This window comes from Astyanax mexicanus, chromosome 4 (genome assembly GCF_023375975.1).
Source record: "Astyanax mexicanus isolate ESR-SI-001 chromosome 4, AstMex3_surface, whole genome shotgun sequence".
Classification (NCBI taxonomy): domain Eukaryota; kingdom Metazoa; phylum Chordata; class Actinopteri; order Characiformes; family Acestrorhamphidae; genus Astyanax; species Astyanax mexicanus.
The window spans coordinates 12024987-12047903 of record NC_064411.1 but is presented as its reverse complement, the minus strand read 5'-3'; the positions used below and the strand labels follow the sequence as shown (position 1 = coordinate 12047903).

The 22917-nt window shown below is 41.5% G+C and overlaps 1 protein-coding gene across 1 annotated transcript in view; it reads right to left on the bottom strand.

Moving 5' to 3' along the window:
* LOC125801375 (zinc finger protein 239-like) overlaps window positions 1-22917 on the bottom strand; it is a 309264-nt gene that overhangs the window by 91152 nt on the left and 195195 nt on the right. The gene's annotated exons all lie outside the window — the stretch shown is intronic.

Below are 22917 nucleotides of genomic sequence, written 5' to 3'. Positions count from 1 at the left end.
GGGCTGCTGCTAAATGGTTGTTAGAATTGGGTTAACTGAACTTACATTAAACTCTAAAATTAAAGCAGCAATTGCAGTTCTGGACAGTATGCAGATCTCATTAGTCTTGATAATGAAGAGGTAGGACTCTGAGCACTTCAGAGCACTGACTGGTGTGTCACGGGACCGTGTAGGGTACTACAATCAAAAGGGTTGCATTACTGAATACTACATACTGGGCGGTGTGTAGTATGCAGTACATACTAGTGCAGTATGCAGTATAGTAGTATGCCATTTCGAATACAGCCTAGGACTGAGATAAAGTGAGCTATGGCTAGCTGCTCACTTTCTCTTATTATGGCTAGACACTGAAAGCAGGTTTTACCTCTTTGAAAACTTGAATGATCTTAATTTGTACATCCGAGTATCAATTAAAGACATTGAAGGTATTTTTTTCTGAAAGAGAACCGCGTTTAGGTGTTGGCTAGCGTTCATGTTTGGTAATTATAACTAGAAAGCTAGCTAGCAGCCACAAAGTGAGCCTCTGAGATTATCAACGAATAAACGTATAATAATAAAAAACGTATCACCATAAATACATGATATACAAATAAACATATTCCATATTATCATACATCACATAAAACATTACTTATTCCCATACAATATGAAAAGTGACTTTATAATATCGTAATTTATCACCACCATATCCACCACATCTTACCTCAGAAAGAGCTGAATAACTTTCCAGTTGCACAAGCTTCACTTTATTCTGTTCAATGAATCAGTAGGAGTCGAATCACAAGAATAACTAAACCTAACTGTTTTTAAAACTTCACATTTTACAATTTTATATCATAATAAATGTATGGTCAACATTTTCTAAATAAGACTAACCGAGTCTCCTAAATCTGAGTGACTTAGGAGCTTAACTTTTGTACATTGTACATTGAGGTTGTTCTGAAGTGATGAATCAACCGAAGCTTCCTGAAGTTGACAGCAGATTGATTCATTTCCAGCAATAACTTTTTTTTAATATACAAAAAAAGAACAAAATAAAACAATAAATATAATGCACAAAAATGTGTTTTTATTTTAACAATTTAATTATATAAGTATTTCATTGTTGTACATAGATATGAACATCTGTGTGTGTAGTATGATGTGAGGTAGTGCAATTGGCTTAATAAATAAACACTTTTCCAAGGCAAAAACACAAGTGAACAACAGAATGAAAAATATGGAACAAAAAAAGTTCAGATAGCAGAATGGTTTGTTGTTAAGGGTGAACTGAAATGGACTTAGGGTGTAGTGAATCATGATAACAAATACAAACATTTGTTGAATAGCCCACCTCTGTTCTCCCCAGCATTCTGAAATACAGCGCTGTTAGCTAATGCTCCCAATAGACCACAATGCTAGTGATAGGGGCATAGCTTAACCCATACAAAAAAAACCCCACTATTTTTACACCATTAACAACAAACTCAAAGTAGCTCCACACTTCACTGGTAGAATTCCAAGGATGATGATATTTAAAGCAAGGCAGTGAGAACTTTAAAAGTACACAGATAGTTTATTAAAAACACTGTTTATACACACAGTGCCTACAGATTAGTTTATTAAAACACTCTTATACACACAGTACCTTCAGATAGTTTATTAAAAACACTGTTTATACACACAGTTCCTACAGATTGTTTATTAAAAACACTGTTTATACACACAGTTCCTACAGATAGTTTATTAAAAACACTGTTTATACACACAGTTCCTACAGATAGTTTATTAAAAACACTGTTTATACACACAGTACCTTCAGATAGTTTATTAAAACACTGTTTATACACACAGTTCCTACAGATTAGTTTATTAAAAACACTGTTTATACACACAGTGCCTACAGATTAGTTTATTAAAGCACTCTTATACACACAGTTCCTTGTCGTAGTTAAGCCAGGAAAGGTCTGAAAATTAATGTTGGGGAAATGCATAACTTTCCAGTTGTTGCTGAAAATATCTCTATAATATTTATGCATTTTTAAGCATTTCTTGTCAGTTGACTTATTGTGGTTTGACTAGCTGAAGGTATTGTGTATATAAACTATCTGTGTATATAAACTATCGCACTGTATTTCGGAATGTTGGGGGAGATCGGAGGTGGGCTATTCAACAAAAGTTTATACTCGTTATTGACTACAAATCAAGTCCATGTATATAACTTCTCCCCTAAACTGAAAAGGAGAAAACAGGGGATGGAAAAACAAACAGATTATGGGTCAGATTAGAACTGGATTTGTATGTGAAAAGACATTTTTAAGGCCTTATGCCTCTGTAAAAGCTGGGCTGCCAATAGAACAAATAACGCCTCCCTCATAGGAAATGTTTACGATGATTGGAAGGCGCTTAATTAGCTGATCAGTACATTGTGTGGAACGATGAGCTTCTCCATATCTTCTGTCAAAAGGAGAGTGGTGTTGCTTCCCACAGAGACTCCAACCACCACAATCCCTCTTCTGTTTTTTTCTCAGGTTTCTGCAAGTAAAAATATTTTTTCCAGTTTTCACCATTAGACAGTTGAATACCGAAAAATTACAGTATTTCTCATTTGTCAATATTTCCTGGGAGAGCACGGAAGAAATGACACTTTAATGTAATCTAAAGTAATCAGTGTACATCTTGTATAACAATGTGAGTTTGCTTTGCCCTTGAAACAACTCAACACACAACCATAACAACATTAACACCACCTCCTTCAAACAGCTGCAGTAATAATTTACCTCACAATATTCAGATGTGTAATTTCTGTAAGCTGCAAGAGGGCAAGTTCTGCCAGCGCTGCCTCTCTCCACAGCGCCACCTCGTGGTGCTTTCCCTCTTCTTCTAAGATCAGTTCACCAACAGGAACAGGCCCATCTCTAGTGGCTTGCATCCGGGTTGAAATTAGCTATGAAAAACATAGTGTTAAATAATGCTGTGAAAATACACTATAACCATACGGGGGACTAATTTTGTGGTACCACTTTAAAATAAGACTACCTTTATAAAGGGTTTATAAATGGTTTACAATTAGTTTATTAATGGTTACTAATTAGGATGTAAATGTCTTAAAAATAATTCATAATCAGTTATAACACATACATAGAAAGGGCAACAATGACCTGTTATGAAATAATGAACCCACAGCCATCTATATTGTTGCCCTTTCTATATATGTGTTATAACTGATTATTAATGATTTTAAAGCATTTACAACCTAATTAGTAAGCATTAATAAACTAATTGTAAACCATTTATAAACTCTTTATAAAGTCTTATTTTAAAGTGGTACCAATTTTGTTTTGTGGAAGAATGTATTTAATTTACCCTTAACCATTTTATACACAGTCAAGTCAGAATATTATGACCAGCTCCATACACCATACACCTATGACCATACACTCACTGAGCATCTTTTTAGCTCCGCTGATCATATAGGACACTCTGTATTCCTGTATCTGTTTCTCTGTGTACTTGTCACACCTTCCAATGCTTCTACTGACTTTTCCACCTTCACAAACTCCAACTCCCAGAATGCACCTCTCAATCCTGTGTCTCAGCCAGCCAATCAGCACCTGATTGTTAGATCTGCTTCACCTGTGTTCTGAGTAATTACTGGGGGTTTTCTATGTATAAATACAAGTCTGTTTGTCCGGTTTCTCGCGAAGTATTGCCCCTGTTATTCAGCTGCATACCGAGCGTTATTTCTTTGATTATCTATTTCCGTGTATGACCTATTTTTTGGCTTTTGTCTCTGATTTTGTCTTGCCCTTTTGGTTAGTTATTTTGGCTGTTTTGTTCTGGTTTAGACCCTTATTTCCTGTTTATTGTTTATCCCTTTTGGACTGTGATTTGGCTCTGATGTTTTGGTCTGTGTTGTTTGTGTTTTGTACTGTTGTTAGTACTCAGTTTAAGCTTGTTGGTTTGGCTCTGTTTATTAAAACCTCTCCTGATTTTTACTGCAAGCGTCTCACTCCTGTCTGTGGCGTCACAGAATACTTCGCCATCATGGAGACGGCAGATCTCGAGGCTTTGAAATCAGCTGTTTGTGAGCAAAGGCAGACTCTACAGCAGCATCAGCAGTTTTTTGAGGGCTTTAATCAATCTATTGGTGCTTTAACCCAGCTACAAGGAGAGCAACAAAAACAGCTAACCCAAGTCATAGAAGGTATGAAACAATTATCTACTCAAATGCTATCTTTGGGTGCCTCTGCTACTGTAGTATCTACTCCTAGTCCTCCTGCTCCTGTTTCCCTTAATGAGAGTATTTTTCCTGTTAGCAAACCTGATAAGTTTGATGGCTCTCCTGAACTTTGCAAAGGTTTCTTGTTACAGTGTTCCATATACTTCTGCAATTCCCCTCCTAGCTCTGACCAATCTCGCATAGCCTTTGTGGTATCTCGTATGACCGGTAAGGCCCTAGATTGGGCCACTGCTGTCTGGCCTAATTTACAGACCCTGACTTTTGAGCAATTTATTACTGAACTTCGCTCTGTTTTCGATCACCCCCGTGAAGGAAAGTCTAGTGGTGAGTTTTTGTGTAAGATCCGCCAGGGTAATCGGTCTGTTGTTGAATATGCTCTAGAATTTCGTACTCTAGCTGCTAGCAGTGGGTGGAATGAGCCTGCCTTGTTGATTATGTTTAGAAATGGCCTTAACTCTGATGTGCTCACGGAGTTAGCATGTAAGGATGATAATTTGAGTCTAGACGCTCTCATTAAGCTCGCTATAAGGCTGGATCAACTCTTACATGAGCGTAAGGCTAAAAAATCAGCTCCAGCTTCCAGTCAAGCCCACCAAAGAGACTTTTCAAGTACTGGTCATCCTTATCGCACCACTGGAGAACGCCCTAATGAGAACAACAGCACAGAACCCATGCAGTGCGATTCTTCTCGTCTGTCCCAAGAAGAAAGACTTCGTCGACTACAGTGTGGTCTATGCATGTATTGTGGCGGATCTGGTCACGTTTTACGTGACTGTCAGTCCCGTCCGCATAGACGTCAGGCACCGACCCCTGGAAAGCGCGTGGTGCCTGCGCCGCGCGCTAATGTGGTGAGTTTTCCCACAAAGGGGTTGGTTTCTAAGTCTTTCCTGTTGCCTGTTATACTGTACTGCCATCAGTCTGTCTCTGTTTTTTCAGCCTTAATAGATTCTGGAGCTGAAGGAAACTTCATACACAAGAAGCTGGTGAATCAACTCGACATCCCTCTTCAACCTCTGAAGACTCCACTGAAGGTTTCTGCTCTTGATGGAGGCCCCGTTGGGGCAGGGACAATTTCTTTTATGACTGAACCTGTTAAATTAGCTACCAGTGCTCTTCATGAAGAACTACTTAGTTTTCTTGTTCTAGAATCTTCTGAGTTTGCTATTATTTTAGGTCTCCCTTGGTTAGAGAAGCATGACCCCCTCATCTCTTGGTCTGATCAGGAACTACTCTCTTGGTCCCCCTTTTGTTTTGAGAATTGCCTTAAATCTAGTCTGTCTGTTAGATCCACCTCTGTTGAAAGCCCTGAATGTTCTTTAGAAGTACAGATACCTCGCGAATATCAAGATCTCAAGGAAGTTTTCAGTAAAGTTAAAGCTACTAAATTACCCCCTCACAGATCCTATGACTGTGCTCTTGAACTTACCGAGGGAGCTACTCTTCCTAAGTCTAGAGTTTATCCTCTTACTCAGGCTGAGGAGAGGGCTATGGAGGAATACGTTAAGGAGGCATTAGACCAGGGTTTTATCCGTCCATCCACTTCTCCAGCAGCTTCGGGTTTTTTCTTTGTTAAGAAAAAAGATGGAGGTCTCCGTCCTTGCATTGATTATCGGGCATTAAACCTTATCACCAAGAGATACACCTATCCTCTTCCTTTAATCCCTGTAGCATTAGAACAATTGCGTGGAGCCACAATTTTCACTAAACTAGACCTTAGAAGCGCCTACAATCTCATTCGTATGCAAGAGGGGGATGAGTGGAAAACAGCTTTCGTTACCACTCGTGGGCATTATGAATATACAGTCATGCCATTTGGACTCACTAACGCTCCTTCAGTCTTTCAAGCATTTATTAATGACATCCTCAGGGATTTTCTTGGTCAATTTGTTATTGCTTTTATTGACGACATTCTTGTGTATTCGGACACTCTAGAAAATCATGTTTGTCACGTACGTCAGGTCCTCACTAGGCTGCTTGAACACCAGTTGTATATTAAAGGGGAGAAATGTGAATTTCACTCACCTACTACCACATTTCTGGGTTACATTATAAGTCCCACAGGTATCACTATGGATGACCACAAGGTGGAAGCTGTAGTCAATTGGCCCATTCCTAAATCTGTTAAGGATCTTCAAAGATTCTTAGGCTTTGCTAATTTCTATCGTCGTTTTATCCGTAACTTTAGCAGTGTTGCTGCCCCCCTTACAGCACTTCTTAAGGGAGCTACTAAGTCCCTAGTGTGGACATCTCAAGCTGAACAAGCCTTCCAAAATCTCAAACACGCTTTCACCTCAGCCCCTGTTCTCAAACATCCTGATCCTAGCATACCTTTTGTTGTGGAGGTTGATGCTTCTGAGACTGGTGTGGGAGCTGTTTTGTCACAGAGGTTGGGAAACCCTCAGAAATTGTACCCTGTAGCCTTCTTTTCTCATAAGCTTACTCCCACTGAGCGTAACTATGGCATTGGTGATAGGGAACTTCTTGCTATGAAATTGGCATTTGAAGAGTGGAGACATTGGTTGGAGGGTTCCAATCACCCTTTTCTAGTATTAACTGATCACAAGAACCTAGAATATTTGCAGTCTACCAAACGTATGAACCCTCGTCAGGCACGTTGGTCTCTTTTCTTTTCACGTTTCCAATTTACTGTTTCTTACAGGCCAGGATCCCGTAATGGTAAAGCTGATGCCCTTTCTCGCGTGTTTGCTGAAGACTCACCTCAGTGCATCTCTTCTGAGACCATCCTTCAACCTGGAGTGGTGTTGTCCTCCATACGATGGGAGGTCGATGATGAGATTGAGACTGCCCTGAGAGACATTGAAATTCCCTCTCATTGTCCTTTGAACAAACTTTATGTTCCCCTCTCTTTTCGTGACCGTCTTATCACCTGGGCACACTCCTCCATTTCTTCTGGTCATCCTGGTGAGACCCGCACTCAGCAACTTTTGAGCAATAGATACTGGTGGGAGGGTATGGCTAGTGACATCCATAGGTTTATTTCATCCTGTTCCACCTGTTCACAGTGTAAAACTCCCAAGACTTTACCTGCTGGTAAATTAGTACCCCTGCCTATACCTGCCCGTCCTTGGTCTCATATAGCTATAGATTTTATTACTGATCTCCCTGTCTCTCAGTCATATACTACTATACTCACCATTATTGATAGATTTTCACGTGGAGTTAGGTTCATACCTTTTCCATCTTTACCCACTGCCTTTCAGACAGCTGAAGCCTTGTTTAATTTTGTATTTCGTTTCTTTGGCATACCTGAAGAGATCTTGTCTGATAGGGGTCCTCAATTCATTTCACAAGTGTGGTCAGCCTTCTTTGAACATCTAGGAGTAGCTGTCAGCCTTACTTCTGGCTATCACCCTGAGTCTAATGGTCAGTGTGAGCGGATGAACCAAGAGTTGGGTAAATTTCTCAGACTGTATTGTTTTGAAAACCAGAATGACTGGGCCCGTTTTCTCCCTTGGGCTGAAATGGCACAAAACTCTCTTACAAGCTCTGTCACCGGCATGACCCCTTTTCAGTGCATTTTTGGTTACCAACCCCCCTTAATGCCTTGGACTGGTGTTCAGTCTGATGTTCCTGCTGTAGACGCATGGATGAAACGGAGTGAGGAGGTTTGGGAGTTTGCTCATCGTCGCATTGAAGCTGCACTGCATCGTCAGAAAACCCAAGCAGATCGTCATCGTGGTGAGAATCCCTCTTACCAACCTGGAGACAGAGTGTGGCTGTCGACCCGAGACTTCAGACTTACTGAGGGAAGTAGAAAATTATCACCTAAATTTGTTGGTCCTTACAAAATCCTTAAGCAGATCAATGAAGTTACTTATAAATTGGATTTACCTAGCCAGTCTCGTATGTCTAACAGTTTCCATGTCTCTCTTCTTAAACCTGTTGTCTCAGGTCCTTTGAATGAGGCTACACCTTGTGAGACCCCTCCTCCTCCGGTGATGGTCGATGGGACGCCCGCTTTCGCTGTTCGTCAATTGCTGAACTCTAGATGGCGTGGGGGCGTTCTGCAGTACCTGGTTGACTGGGAGGGGTACGGTCCAGAGGAACGTAAATGGGTTCCTGCTTCGGACGTGCTTGATCCAGGCCTCATGGCTGACTTTCACCAGCGGCACCCTAACAAGCCTGCTCCACGTTCTAGGGGACGCCCTAGACGTAGGTCTCCCAGTTCATCCAGTGTTCATCCCAGCAGTCGTCCCAGGGGCCGTCCTAGGAGGTTCAGTTCTGTTCGGCACATGAGGGAGGTCAGCGGGGCGTCCGAAGACGTTGCCGGATGGGTGGTTCGTGGTCGTCGCGGGCGCCCTCGTTCTTTGTCCCACCCGGACTCTTTGGGGGGGGGAACTGTCACACCTTCCAATGCTTCTACTGACTTTTCCACCTTCACAAACTCCAACTCCCAGAATGCACCTCTCAATCCTGTGTCTCAGCCAGCCAATCAGCACCTGATTGTTAGATCTGCTTCACCTGTGTTCTGAGTAATTACTGGGGGTTTTCTATGTATAAATACAAGTCTGTTTGTCCGGTTTCTCGCGAAGTATTGCCCCTGTTATTCAGCTGCATACCGAGCGTTATTTCTTTGATTATCTATTTCCGTGTATGACCTATTTTTTGGCTTTTGTCTCTGATTTTGTCTTGCCCTTTTGGTTAGTTATTTTGGCTGTTTTGTTCTGGTTTAGACCCTTATTTCCTGTTTATTGTTTATCCCTTTTGGACTGTGATTTGGCTCTGATGTTTTGGTCTGTGTTGTTTGTGTTTTGTACTGTTGTTAGTACTCAGTTTAAGCTTGTTGGTTTGGCTCTGTTTATTAAAACCTCTCCTGATTTTTACTGCAAGCGTCTCACTCCTGTCTGTGGCGTCACAGTACTTTATTATTAAGTTTGCTTGGAAAAGTCAACTTACTGTTCTTCGTAATCTTCTTATTATTATTATCTTATTCTGCGCTCAAAATTTAATCACTATCTCCTCCTACAGCTTGTGACGTAGAAATACTAAATTTAGCAGTATCGTAGGACCTATACCCGATTAGGTTGCTTGTGCTTTTTAAGCGATATATCGTACGTTTTTCGTAAAAACTTCGTAAACGTGCACTTTTTTCCCCATAGGAAATGAATAGGGGACAACTTTGAACATCCACATAGGTCACAATTTTTGAGATATGAAGACAAAAATCGGACGTTCTTTACGGAAATTTCGACGCTTTGACGTTTTCGTACAATTGTCGTACAAAGTTTTCCCATAGGAATGAATGGGGGGGCCTTTCTCTCCCCTGCTCTTCCAGTACTGTGTGTGTTTGGAGGAGCTGCTGTATGGAGCAGATACTGATCAAAAGTTTGGACACCCCGGCACCCCAGCCAGGGCTTAGCAACCAGTTAGCAACACCTTAGCAACCACCTGAAAACATTAGCAACTGCATGGCAACCACTTTAGAAATGATAGCAACTGCCTAGCAATCAAATAGCAACAGTTTAGCAACCACCTGAAAAACGTTAGCAACTGCCTAGCAACCACTGAGCAATCATATGGAGTTTGTTAGCAACCATGTGGAATATGTTAGCAACTGCCTAGCAACCACAATAGAAATGATAGCAACTGCCTATCAACCGATAGCAACAGCTTAGCAACCACCTGGAAAACGTTAGCAACTACCAAGCAACCACTTAGCAACCACTTTAGAAATGATAGCAACCGCCTAGCAACCAGTTAGTAATCAAAAGTTTTTAGATTTCAGCATTTAATCAAAAGTTTTTAGATTTCAGCATTTAACCAAATATTTTTGGATTTAAGCATTTAACCAAAGGTTTTTAGATTTTAGCATTTCATCTAAAGTTTTAGCATTTAACCAAACATTTTTAGATTTAAGTGTTAAAATCCTCCACATGTGTCTAGGAAGAAAAATATGGAGAACATAACACATGGCTATCCTAAGTCAAAGAGCCAGCAGAGTTTAAGTAAGAAAGAGGAGAACAGGCAGTAAATAGCGGTACAAAAATCTGATTTAATTTTAGCTTCCCACCACTCATTTGCACATACAACAAACCATGGCAGTATTTACATTATTTACATATGCTGTATAAAACAACAAAGAAAGTACCACTCTGGGAAATGTAAACTATGGACGGTGCTACAGAAAAGAACACAACAAAACATAACCATATTAAACTACCTAAAGCCAAATTAAGTACAAAAAGAATATAAAGAAAAGATACTCCCTAACTAATAACCTAAATACAAGGGGTAGCACCCGCCCTCTTACCTAGGGACCGATACAAACAACTCCTACATGATGTAAAAATGTACAGGTGCACCTATTTTACCTGTTTGCATACCCAGGTGGTACAGAGTTGTCTTTTAGCCAAAAAGAGGGATTAAGTTAACCACATCAGAGAAGTAATACAATAAAATTAGGCTACAAGAGCGCATTGGCCTTAAAGCATACCCCATGGTTCTCTCTCTCTGTCGGCCATCTTGGTTCAGGTCCTTTTGTAGTCTCCACCCTCTCTCCCATGGCTCACCTGAGAGAGACAGAGCGAGAGACAGATAGAGAGAGATACTGCACGTAAGCATTTAACCAAAAGTTTTTGAATTTTACCATTTAACCAAAAGTTTTTGGACTACTTCTCAGCCAAAATATTGGTATTCCACAATTTAGCCAAGGTTCTGGGCTTTAGAATTCAACCAAATTTGCTATATTGCTCCATCAGTCAAAAATATTTTAATTCCAATTTAGTCAAATTTTTACTGATTATAATTTTGCATAAAGTGGATTGGAAAAAGAACAGATAAAGGTAATATATAAGATGTAAACAATATAGGTGTCAGGGTTGACCCAGGCAGAGAGACGAGGAGGCGGACGTAAGTGCAGGTAAGGTGAGAATTTAATAAACAAAGAGACAAGTAAACACGTAACAACAAAATAACTAAACAAACGAGGGAGGCTAGAGAACATAAAACTAAACAAACGCTGGAAAATAAACTAGGAATAAACGAGAGAGAGACTAATGTTAAATAAACAAATAAACAAGTAAACAAGAAACAAAGAAATAAACAAGAAACGGAGGCAAGATAAAACTAAAACAAATAGGGAGGCTACTAAACCAGAAACTAAACAGAGCTAAGAACATAAACAGGGAATAACTAAAGACTAAACACTAAGCAGGTGAATAGGGAACACGGAAACAAACAAGAGATACTAATGATAAATATAAACTAGACAGGGCAAGGGAGTAGACAAGAAAACTAAACAGGGAACTAGAAAATAAACAGAGATAAACACAGAACAAGGGACTCGGGCTACGGCTAAGAAAACACTGAGAACAGAGAACCGCATAGGGACAGACAACGGGAGACAGTGCAAAGACCGACAGAGGACAAGTAACAGAGGAAGTCTTTTTAACATAACAGGAAACACACTGGGAGTGGAAACACCTGGGGAAGGGGTGGAGCTACAAATGAGACATGAGGTAATGGAAAATCACAGGCAGAACACAGGGGCACGGGTCACGTGGGACAACACAGGCACGAGGACAGACAGGAAACAGGGCCAGGCGTGACAGAAACCTCCCCCTAAACGCGCAGCTCCCGAGGCGCGGAAAAACAAACCCCGGGGGCTGGCGGCAGGGAGAGGCCGGGGAAAACAGGAGACCGAACGGGAGACTGGACAGGGAACTGGACAGGAGATGGAGACAGGACAGGGGACAGAGACTGGACAGGGAACGGAGACTGGACGGGGAACTGGACAGGTGACGGAGACTGGACGGGGAACTGGACAGGTGACGGAGACTGGACGGGGAACTGGACAGGTGACGGAGACTGGACGGGGAACCGGACAGGTGACGGAGACTGGACGGGGAACCGGACAGGTGACGGAGACTGGACATGAGACAGAGACTGGACGGGACCGGACATGGGAACAGGGACAAGAACATTGACGGGGACGGAAACAAACACAGTAACAGGGACAGGAACAGAGAAACCACCGGGGACAGGAACTGGAACACTCACAGATACAGGGACCAGGACAGGGAGAGACAGGGGGACCAAAAACATAGGTGGGTGCCCAGGACTGGCAAAAGTCTGTGGGGACAGCCTGGGCACATAACTGGGGGCAAAGTCAGGAGGCCTTGGAGCAGGCCTGGAAATACGGGGCCTTGGAACAAACATAGTTCTGGGAGCTGCAGGTGCTTGAGCTGGTGCTGGAGCAGCTGGGACTGCTGGTGCTGGAGCAGCTGGGACTGCTGGTGCTGGAGCAGCTGGGACTGCTGGTGCAGGTGCTGGAGCAGCTGGGACTGCTGGTGCAGGTGCTGGAGCAGCTGGGACTGCTGGTGCCGGAGCTGGAGCAGCTGGGACTGCTGGGGCCGGAGCTGGAGCAGCTGGGACTGCTGGGGCCGGAGCTGGAGCAGCTGGGACTGCTGGTGCTTGAGCTGGAGCAGCTGGGACTGCTGGTGCTTGAGCTGGAGCAGCTGGGACTGCTGGTGCTTGAGCTGGAGCAGCTGGGACTGCTGGTGCTTGAGCTGGAGCAGCTGGGACTGCTGGTGCTTGAGCTGGAGCAGCTGGGACTGCTGGTGCTTGAGCTGGAGCAGCTGGGACTGCTGGTGCTTGAGCTGGAGCAGCTGGGACTGCTGGTGCTTGAGCTGGAGCAGCTGGGACTGCTGGTGCTTGAGCTGGAGCAGCTGGGACTGCTGGTGCTTGAGCTGGAGCAGCTGGGACTGCTGGTGCTTGAGCTGGAGCAGCTGGGACTGCTGGTGCTTGAGCTGGAGCAGCTGGGACTGCTGGTGCTTGAACTGGAGCAGCTGGGACTGCTGGTGCTTGGGAGAGCGGCGCGGCCGCCGCTGAAAACTCGGAGAGCGGCGCTGCCGCCGCTGCAGTCTGTGAGCGCGGCGCGGCCGCCGCTGAAATCTCGGAGAGCGGCGCTGCCGCCGCTGCAGTCTGTGAGCGCGGCGCGGCCGCCGCTGAAGTCTCGGGGAGCGGCGCGGCCGCCGCTGAAATCCCGGAGAGCAGCGCTGCCGCCGCTGCAGTCTGTGAGCGCGGCGCGGCCGCCGCTGAAATCGCGGAGAGCGCCGCTGCCGCCGCTGCAGTCTGGGAGAGAGGCGTGGCCGCCGCTAAAGTCTCGGAGAGCGGCGCGGCCGCCGCTTGTATCAAGGGGTGCAGCGCCTCAGACGCGTGCTTCACGGGGCGTGGCATGAAGAGATCTGCTGCAGCACTGGAGCCCGAAGCTGCGGGTGAAGTAAAAACCCGGACTGGATTCCTACTCTCTCGTGCAGAGTCCGGCGTGAGGAGCGCGGGGAAAGTCTTTGACCGCGGCTGGCTCGCCGCGCAGGGGGTCTCGGAGCGCGATTCCACTGCCACCGGTTCGGCTGCCACCGCGAAAGACACAGAGCGCGGATCGGCAGCTACCGCGGGAGGAAGGAGCGGCTGGCGGGCTGGTGTAGGAGGGCAGTCCTCAAACTCCTCTTCACTGGATGCAGGTGTGAGGAGATCGGAGTAGTCCCAGGAATAGGACTCCTCACAGCCTGCATCCATGCCACCCCCGTCCTCGTCGGGGCGAGGATCGAGGCTGACCGCACACAGCCCTAGCGCCCCCCCAAGAAAATCCTCCCCGGAAACGGGCTCCTCCTCCGGCTGGCGGGACCCCTTAAAACGTCTACCCCGAGGCCTGCGGCGTCCTTGAGGCCTCGGGGATTCCAACGCCGGGGTCCCGAATGGAGCATGGCGGATCGCCATCCTGGAGCCAGTCCACGGGATCCCCTTGTGGGTCTCGGTGGGCGCCACTGAAGCTGGGCTGACGGGCTCCAACCCGAGGAAAGGCGCTGGGAGCGGTTCATCTCCTCGGATTTGCTCGGCGAGGAGGCGGAGAAACTCCAGGTCCGCCTTCCGAGCAGCATGCCACTGGTTTACATCCATTGTGGTCGGTCTTTTTGTCAGGGTTGACCCAGGCAGAGAGACGAGGAGGCGGACGTAAGTGCAGGTAAGGTGAGAATTTAATAAACAAAGAGACAAGTAAACACGTAACAACAAAATAACTAAACAAACGAGGGAGGCTAGAGAACATAAAACTAAACAAACGCTGGAAAATAAACTAGGAATAAACGAGAGAGAGACTAATGTTAAATAAACAAATAAACAAGTAAACAAGAAACAAAGAAATAAACAAGAAACGGAGGCAAGATAAAACTAAAACAAATAGGGAGGCTACTAAACCAGAAACTAAACAGAGCTAAGAACATAAACAGGGAATAACTAAAGACTAAACACTAAGCAGGTGAATAGGGAACACGGAAACAAACAAGAGATACTAATGATAAATATAAACTAGACAGGGCAAGGGAGTAGACAAGAAAACTAAACAGGGAACTAGAAAATAAACAGAGATAAACACAGAACAAGGGACTCGGGCTACGGCTAAGAAAACACTGAGAACAGAGAACCGCATAGGGACAGACAACGGGAGACAGTGCAAAGACCGACAGAGGACAAGTAACAGAGGAAGTCTTTTTAACATAACAGGAAACACACTGGGAGTGGAAACACCTGGGGAAGGGGTGGAGCTACAAATGAGACATGAGGTAATGGAAAATCACAGGCAGAACACAGGGGCACGGGTCACGTGGGACAACACAGGCACGAGGACAGACAGGAAACAGGGCCAGGCGTGACAATAGGTAAGATTGTGATATCAAGACTTACATATTCTTATGTATTCTTAAGTATTATAAAAAAGTATCTTATAATTATGAATATAATAGATAAAAATAGATAGATTAAATAGATTATCTATATAATAGATAAAAAGAGCGCCACCTACTGTACCCACCCACTTTTAAATACTGTGCATAGTATTTATTTTTATTTTATTTACCACACGTCTCCCATCCCCCCCACAGACACACAAACACTGTACAAATATAATGTTGTTTACTTATCACATCACACACTAAACTCAACACAAACACACACACATACTGTTCAAAGGTAGTGATGTTTGCTTATCACATCACACACACACATACATGTGATCAACATTTCCTAAATAAAACAAAAGAATAAAGTCACATTGCCCCCAGCTTTGTTCTAGTTAACAGTCCCAGTCCCAACTGATTGTCAGTTGTCTTTGAAATGTCCAGGAATCCATCACCTCATTTTTTAAGGGCAACAACATCATAACAGGTAACTTTTCCTCAGTTTCTGCTTCTGGGCTGTCTGCTGCAGCCATAATTATTCTGATCAGCTCAGATATTTTGTTTTGATGCAGGAACACGAAGCCTTTTTTGTGTTGCTGCTCTCAGTTCTCTGTGTAGCCATGTGTTGGGGTTGTTGCTTTGTCTTGAGCCACATAGGTTAGGAGATGATAAGGAGATTCTGAGACTTCTGGTGGACTTTGGTAGTTCACTGGTGCTTGGAAGGGTTCTCCGTGCAGTCTCTCGACTGTCCATTGTGGCTGTTGGGGTGTTGTTGTCCCTCAAACAGAAGTACAGACAAAAAATGGTTCATTTGTGATTAAAAGTAATTCCATAAATGTTCTAAGACACTATAGGGTGGGCTTTAATTCATATTAGCCCCCCCCCCCCCCCCCCCCATATCAAACCCACTCCAACGCCCTTGATAGCAACAACCGCGACGTCCACCACTTGCCAGCCCTCTGCTTTCCCAGTTTGGTGATACATTTCACTCGGATGGGGGACTCCTTTTTGTAGGGCGTCGTCGGCCGTGAAAACATTCTGTGTAAAGAAAAGAGCACAAACATACAGAATAACATGTTTATACTGTTTAATTCATTATGTTTCACTTAATTTATTGTATTACCCATGATTTAACGGTTCATATTCTAATATTTTATTAAACTATATATTATTAAACTGTTTTTGGACTAAGTGGGGCTATTTTGCTGTTATTGTTCTGTTGTGTAACGCTTAGCACTGATTAAATATTACATAATAAAAAATAATATGAAAATAATTAAAATAGATATTTTCTTACTTAGCAGCACTTGTGTCCCCATTTTAAAGTGTCTGGGTGGAAACAACACCACGCCTCTCTACCAAGCAATTAAAAAAGATATATTTTTATCTATTTTCATATTATTTAAATAGTACCAAGCATTACATATACAGAACAATAACAGCACAATAGCCCCACAAAACCCAAAACAGTTTAATATTATGGTTTATTCTCCCAACCAATCAACAAATAAAATATTTGCATATGAACAGTTGAATCATGGGTAATACAATAAATTTGTTGAAACATAACAAATATTTTATATTTAGTCCGTTGTGCTCTTTTGTTTGCACAGAATGTTTTCACAGTCGACGACTCTCTACTAAAAGGAGTCTCCCATCCGGGTGAAATGCATCACCAAACTCCTGGTGCCCCGGGCAGAGGACCAACAGTTGGTGGACGGTGCGGTTTTTAGGATGTCAATCATTCCTAAGTGATTACTTATTGGATAGAAAATGCTGTGTGGTAATCTGAAATTCTGTGCTGAGTATTTGTTTATAAACAGTCTGACACTCTTCTGAGGTAGAAATCAGACAAAGAATAAATCTGCTCTGGGAAGTCATTGATTCTGACCCACCTGAAGATGAAGGCAGGGGAGAAAAAATAAAAAAATTCCCGCACCGACCTCACCGTCTGCGTCCTTAATAAAAACTTTTAAGAACCAGGGAATGGCGAATAGTTTTATACAGTGCATGTGATGATGTGGTTTACAAATCAGACATTAAAGATAATGAACGTCTAGCATAAACTATTATTTATATCGTCTCATTGCTGTGTGCATCTGTAACAAAACATTTATAGGAACTATTCAAATAAAGAAATAGATTTGTGAGCCTGTACATACATAAGTGTAAATCATCCATTACAGTGTTGGACGAAATTTATATCACACTATCGTTTGTTTTGTTACAAACAGTATAAAAGCTACTGCCTGTGGCTAAATGGTGGAATGCCAATACTTTTGGCTGATTGAGCTGTGTGCAAAAACTTTTGGTTAAATGCTAATATCCAAATACTTTTGAATAAATGGTGGTGCAGCACAGATATGCCTCTTTATGGTTTAGTATATCTTCAGCCCAGCAGTGTAAACTCTTAAAAGCAGAAACTGTTATGATCATAAACCACAAGGCCCTGTCTTTCTGAAAAATGCCCATTTAGAAAAAATACTTTCAAAGGGTTTAAAAGGGCTTAAATAGACTTTTACATTTTGATAAAAACCTTTAGAAAAACACTGCAAAACACCACAAAACCAGCAGAAAAATATAGAAACCATAGAATATTTGTTTTAGCAGGAAAGGATAGTAAGCTTAAATGAATGTGTTTAAATTCAAAAGACGGGTATAAAAACAATTAAACACATTTTATTTTGAATTAGTTTAAACACAACACATACATAAACAATCAAAAATCAAAAACACAAACAATACCCCCCCCCCCCCCAAAAAAAAAAGGAAAAAAAAAAGAACATGCTAAGAAATATTACAAACACAACACAAAAACTTGTCGAATTACCACATTATGGTTCATTAAAAAGTGGGCTTTCAATGTTTAAAATGACCTCCCCTTCCCTCACAACAGTTACACCACTCCACACAGTGGCGGGAACGCTGAACTCCTCCATGGTGTCGCTGAGGAGAACAGTCTCATCGCCTTTTGTGGAGATTCCCACAATCTCCATCTCCACTGTGATCTTCAGTGACTCTGGTTCCTGTAACACAGAACATGGTGATAGGAGTAAGTTTTAACAGTCTACATTCTTTTCTGGTACAACAGCACAACAATAAAGTGTTAAACTACGGCACTGTAGTTATTAGTAGTGATGGGTCAGACTCTTAGCCGGCTCTTTCAAATAAACGACATGCGCTGACTCCAGAGAGTGAGCCAATATATATATATATATAAATATAAACGTATAAATTAAAGTTTTACGATGATACATATAAACCACAATAGAAGACAACATAAAAATATACAGGAAGGAAGAAAACTAATGATAGAAATAGTGAAATACTTACAAGAGGCAACAGTGAAAGCTCCTCATAAACTCTTACAGTTTTTAGGCATTTCTTATTATTAGCAATCTCTAAAGGATTTCAAAAGTGGAAAAAACTCCAGTGAGAAGATATCAAATCAAGTATTTACAATGATGATAGTAGTATTTACTCAATAAAATAATAATATTAATAATATACTTAAAATCAAGATCAGTGTATGAAAAAAAACATATATATCACCAAGGTTCATATTTACAGAGATTTTAGTTTTCTTTAAAAAGAAAGAAGAAAAGTCTTGCCAGAATTAAGATACAATGGAACATAAAAAAAGATGATTCACATTCTGATTGACAAAAAGAGCATTCAACATTGAAGTGCTTGATCTACCCACACCTTACACATGTGACCTCACATAAACTGTGTTTTGTAGCAACATCAGCTCCCTCTTCCACAACAGGGCAGATCATAACAGAAACCAATCAACCCCTCAAACATGAGCTCCTTTTTATGTCAATCTTTGCTAAAGTTTTCAAAAAACATCACCTGGATGCTTGTTTTTTTTTATTTGCACAATTATTTTTTATTTTGTTGAGTGACACTTTGTTGATGGTGTTCAGTGCTGTTTATTTCACTGTATAGAGTTGCACATTTGAAAATAGTATACACATTTACATTGGACCTGTTTGTTTACTTGAGATGGGCCTTTTTGTATTTCATTATTTATTTTTTATAAAAATAAAGCCATATAAATAATATATATTTTATATAATGTATGTTTCAACTCTATTAATTCACTGTACACATAATTTGGTAATAAATTGAATTAAGCAACCAAAAAATATAAGGAGCTACTTGGAAGCCGAAAGAGCCGGCTCTTCTTATACCTCTTTTCCACCAAAAAAGTGCTGGTGCTGGAGCCGGTTCCAGGGAACCTTTTAAGAACCCTCTAAGGAGTCACTCACTACGTATGTAAATGTGGTTTGATTTGTTACAAACAGCAGAGATGTAGTAATGATTCAGGACATTCAAGGCAGAAATTAAAAATGATGCAGTTCTAGCATACAGTTTTTTATATACATTTTTGCAGTCTCATGGCTCAGTACATCTGTAACAAAAAAAAACTAGGAACTATTAAAATCAATAAATACTTTTTTTTTTTTACTTTAAATACATTTATGAAGCCTATACCTATGTAAAAAGTGTAAATCATCCTTTACATACAATACATTTCTTCATTTCTGTATTGGTATTAAGAACTTTATATAAGGTGTATATACCTTTATATAAGGTGTATGGCTATACATATGCCTATTGGGTTCTATCTTTTCTTCTCAAATTAATGCACTGAACTGACGCAGCTCTCTGTAATGAACGTCAGTCGGTAACAGATGCTGTAAATACTAAATGCCTCTTAAGAATATTTTTTAGTTGGAGGACCATTGCTGTCTTAGAACTCCAGGCCAATATTTAATAAAAATATATTCGTTTAAAAATTACAAAAACATTATTGGAGACAAGATTTTAAATTATTGTCCAGCCTTAAATATTATGTATAATTCATATTCAATATACATATCAGTGGTGTGCAGTAAGGCCTCTAAGGGGCTGACCAAATGTGCATGTAAATAATTACATATTTTTTTATCAGGATGTATATAATTATTGCAAGTGTAAGCATTTATTTTATAGATAAAAAAAAAAACAGCAACTAATTCAAAGCATTAGCCTGTGTTTTTCGTTGCTACACTGTAAAAAATGATTTTTTGACTTTGTAAATACAACAAGGACAATTAAAGTAATTTCTACATGAAAACATCAATTCTGAGAATTACTCAAAAATGTAATGTATAATTCAGTGTAATACTTGGAGTTTCTGCGTAATTGTGTGTCTTCCCATTTAGTTAAATACATTCAGTAAATTTAACTGTAGTAACTGTAGTAAAAATTACTGAAATGTTGTCATCATTACATTAACTAAAGAAATTCAAGTAAAATGTTGCCAAAAGAACGCTCGTGTGACGTCAGACGTTAGACACGCCCCAACTTAATGCGGGGCGCTAGAGTGTGGCTCTGGGATAACAGGTACTGCCTGTCAGATGATTGCTGAACGCGTCTTTCTTCATCCTTTTATCCAGGTGGGAAATAAGTAAATGTTGAAGTGTATAATGTGATATGGGTATAAGAGTGTTGATATGGGTATAAGTGTGTTGTGTGTAATATGAGCCGCCCCGGTATCGTGTTAGCGTTAGCTACCGCGGCTAATTAACTCGGCGCCTGGCCACCGCTATTGTTTGCTAATTTCTCCGGATAGCATTTAGCTAACCCCCCAGCTTTATGACAAAGTGCCCTAGTCTATTCTCCCGCTAGCATTAGCTACCTCCTCTCAGTTACCATGAGGCTAGCCATGTTTACTGTGTATTATATGACTCCCGTTAGCATTTGCTAACTCCTCAGTTACCACGAGGCTAGCCGAGCTTACTGTGTAGTCTATGGCCCTCACTAGCATTAACTGCTTGCCTCAGTTACCACGAGGCTAGCCGAGCTTACTGTGTAGTCTATGGCCCTCACTAGAATTAGCTACTTGGCTCAGTTACCACGAGGCTAGCCGAGCTAGTATATGGCCCTCACTAGCATTAGCTACTTGGCTCAGTTACCACGAGGCTAGCCGAGCTTACTGTGTAGTATATGGCCCTCACTAGCATTAACTGCTTGCCTCAGTTACCACGAGGCTAGCCGAGCTTACTGTGTAGTATATGGCCCTCACTAGCATTAACTGCTTGCCTCAGTTACCACGAGGCTAGCCGAGCTTACTGTGTAGTATATGGCCCTCACTAGCATTAACTGCTTGCCTCAGTTACCACGAGGCTAGCCGAGCTTACTGTGTAGTCTATGGCCCTCACTAGAATTAGCTACTTGGCTCAGTTACCACGAGGCTAGCCGAGCTTACTGTGTAGTATATGGCCCTCACTAGCATTAGCTACTTGCCTCAGTAACTATGCCCTTGGCCAGCGCTTTTCCGCGGGGGTTTCACCTTTTGCCTCAGTAATTACTTGTGTGCGTGCGCGCATGTGCGTTTGTGCACCAGAAATATAATTTTACAAGTTTTTTATTTTTATTTTTTACCCTAGGTGTCCCACCATGAGGTGGCTGTGTAAACCTTGTAGCTTTGCCTCAAATAAAAGGGTTGATATTTTCAAGCACTACTGTGTGTTTTGTGTTTAAAAATAAAATTATATTTTGTGGATATTGTGTGTCTTCATTTTTCAGGGAGGTGTTTTAAGCAGTGCCCATTATTAACAAAATACTTGGAGTTTTTAGTGTAATATGTGTACTAGTTTTTTACCAGAAATTTTAATCAAAATGTAACTAAGTAAAAAAATACTTGCTTTCAGTGGTAAATATTACTTTGGTATTACTAATAAAAACTGTAAGGAGATGCAAGTAAATTTTACTTAAAAAAATGCTATGTTAAATTTACTTAGTATTTCTGTGTGTAAAACGTGTACAAGGTTTTTTTAAGTAAATCCTACTCCACATTTTTTTCAGTGTATAGGACTGTATGATTGACAGCGGTACTGACCAATCAAAGCTCTTTAAAATGTCTTCTGCTCACGTGTCCGCGGACCCTTCTCCTGATTTTGAGAAGGGTGTAGTAATGAGTCTATTAGAAAAGTCTTAGGACAATCTAACCAATAAGACTCATGCTTTTCACTCCGGGGGCGGGGCCATGGCTGCCTAGCCCCTTCTCTGCGCTTGGATGAAGGGGTCAGGCTACGCGCATTGATTAGTAGTAAAACGGAGAGCGCATGCTGGATTAATTAAATATTTAGCTAACTATCATGGAAATAAGACAGATATTGTGTCATATTATATTAAAAAGCCTTTTTAAAGGCTGCCCTTCAATGTGAAACTAAGTAATATGCCGTGTGACTGGTGATATTTGTGTGTACTTAATGTTTTGGCTGCTCTGGCGTCCTGTAGAGATACAAATGAGTGATATTTGTTAAACGCCTGTACTTGTAGGGACATTAAGCATTTATTGTTGGGTCTATTGTATGCTTTTGTAGTTTGTAGCTGTATTTGTGGACTGTTTATGTGTATTAAGTTCATTGGAACTACTGGTCTGAATCTTCAGGTCTGGAACTTAAGCTGGTTCTCTGGCTCTATAGCAGTGGTCTCAATCTTATTCTATCTGGGGGCCGCTGTAGGTAGAGACTGGGTGAGGCTGGGCCGCACAGGACAAGAACACGTATTTTATTCAACACATTCTGCCATGCCAGGTGTTCTGTCGAGTGATGCTACCCATCGATACGTGCTTTCTAAAGACACTGCACATGTGCTAACCTACATTTGTATTATTATTTCAAGTGTACTATAATAATTCTGTTTTTCTAATATTTTTTGTTCATTTAATAACCTGGACTCACTGTCATTACATTGTCAAAGTGTAATGGCAATTAATAATAATAATAATAATAATAATAATAATAATAATAATAATAATAATAATAAATGATCTTAAAATAAAAAAAAAGATTATAATAAACTCTTACTACCATAACTTTACCCTGATACGGTGGTTTAGACTATCCAAACATAGTACATGAACTTCTGCTGGAAACATGCTCTAATATTGTGCTACTTTTGTGCTTTTACCTTTAAATATACACAAAAGGGTAGCACGGTTTG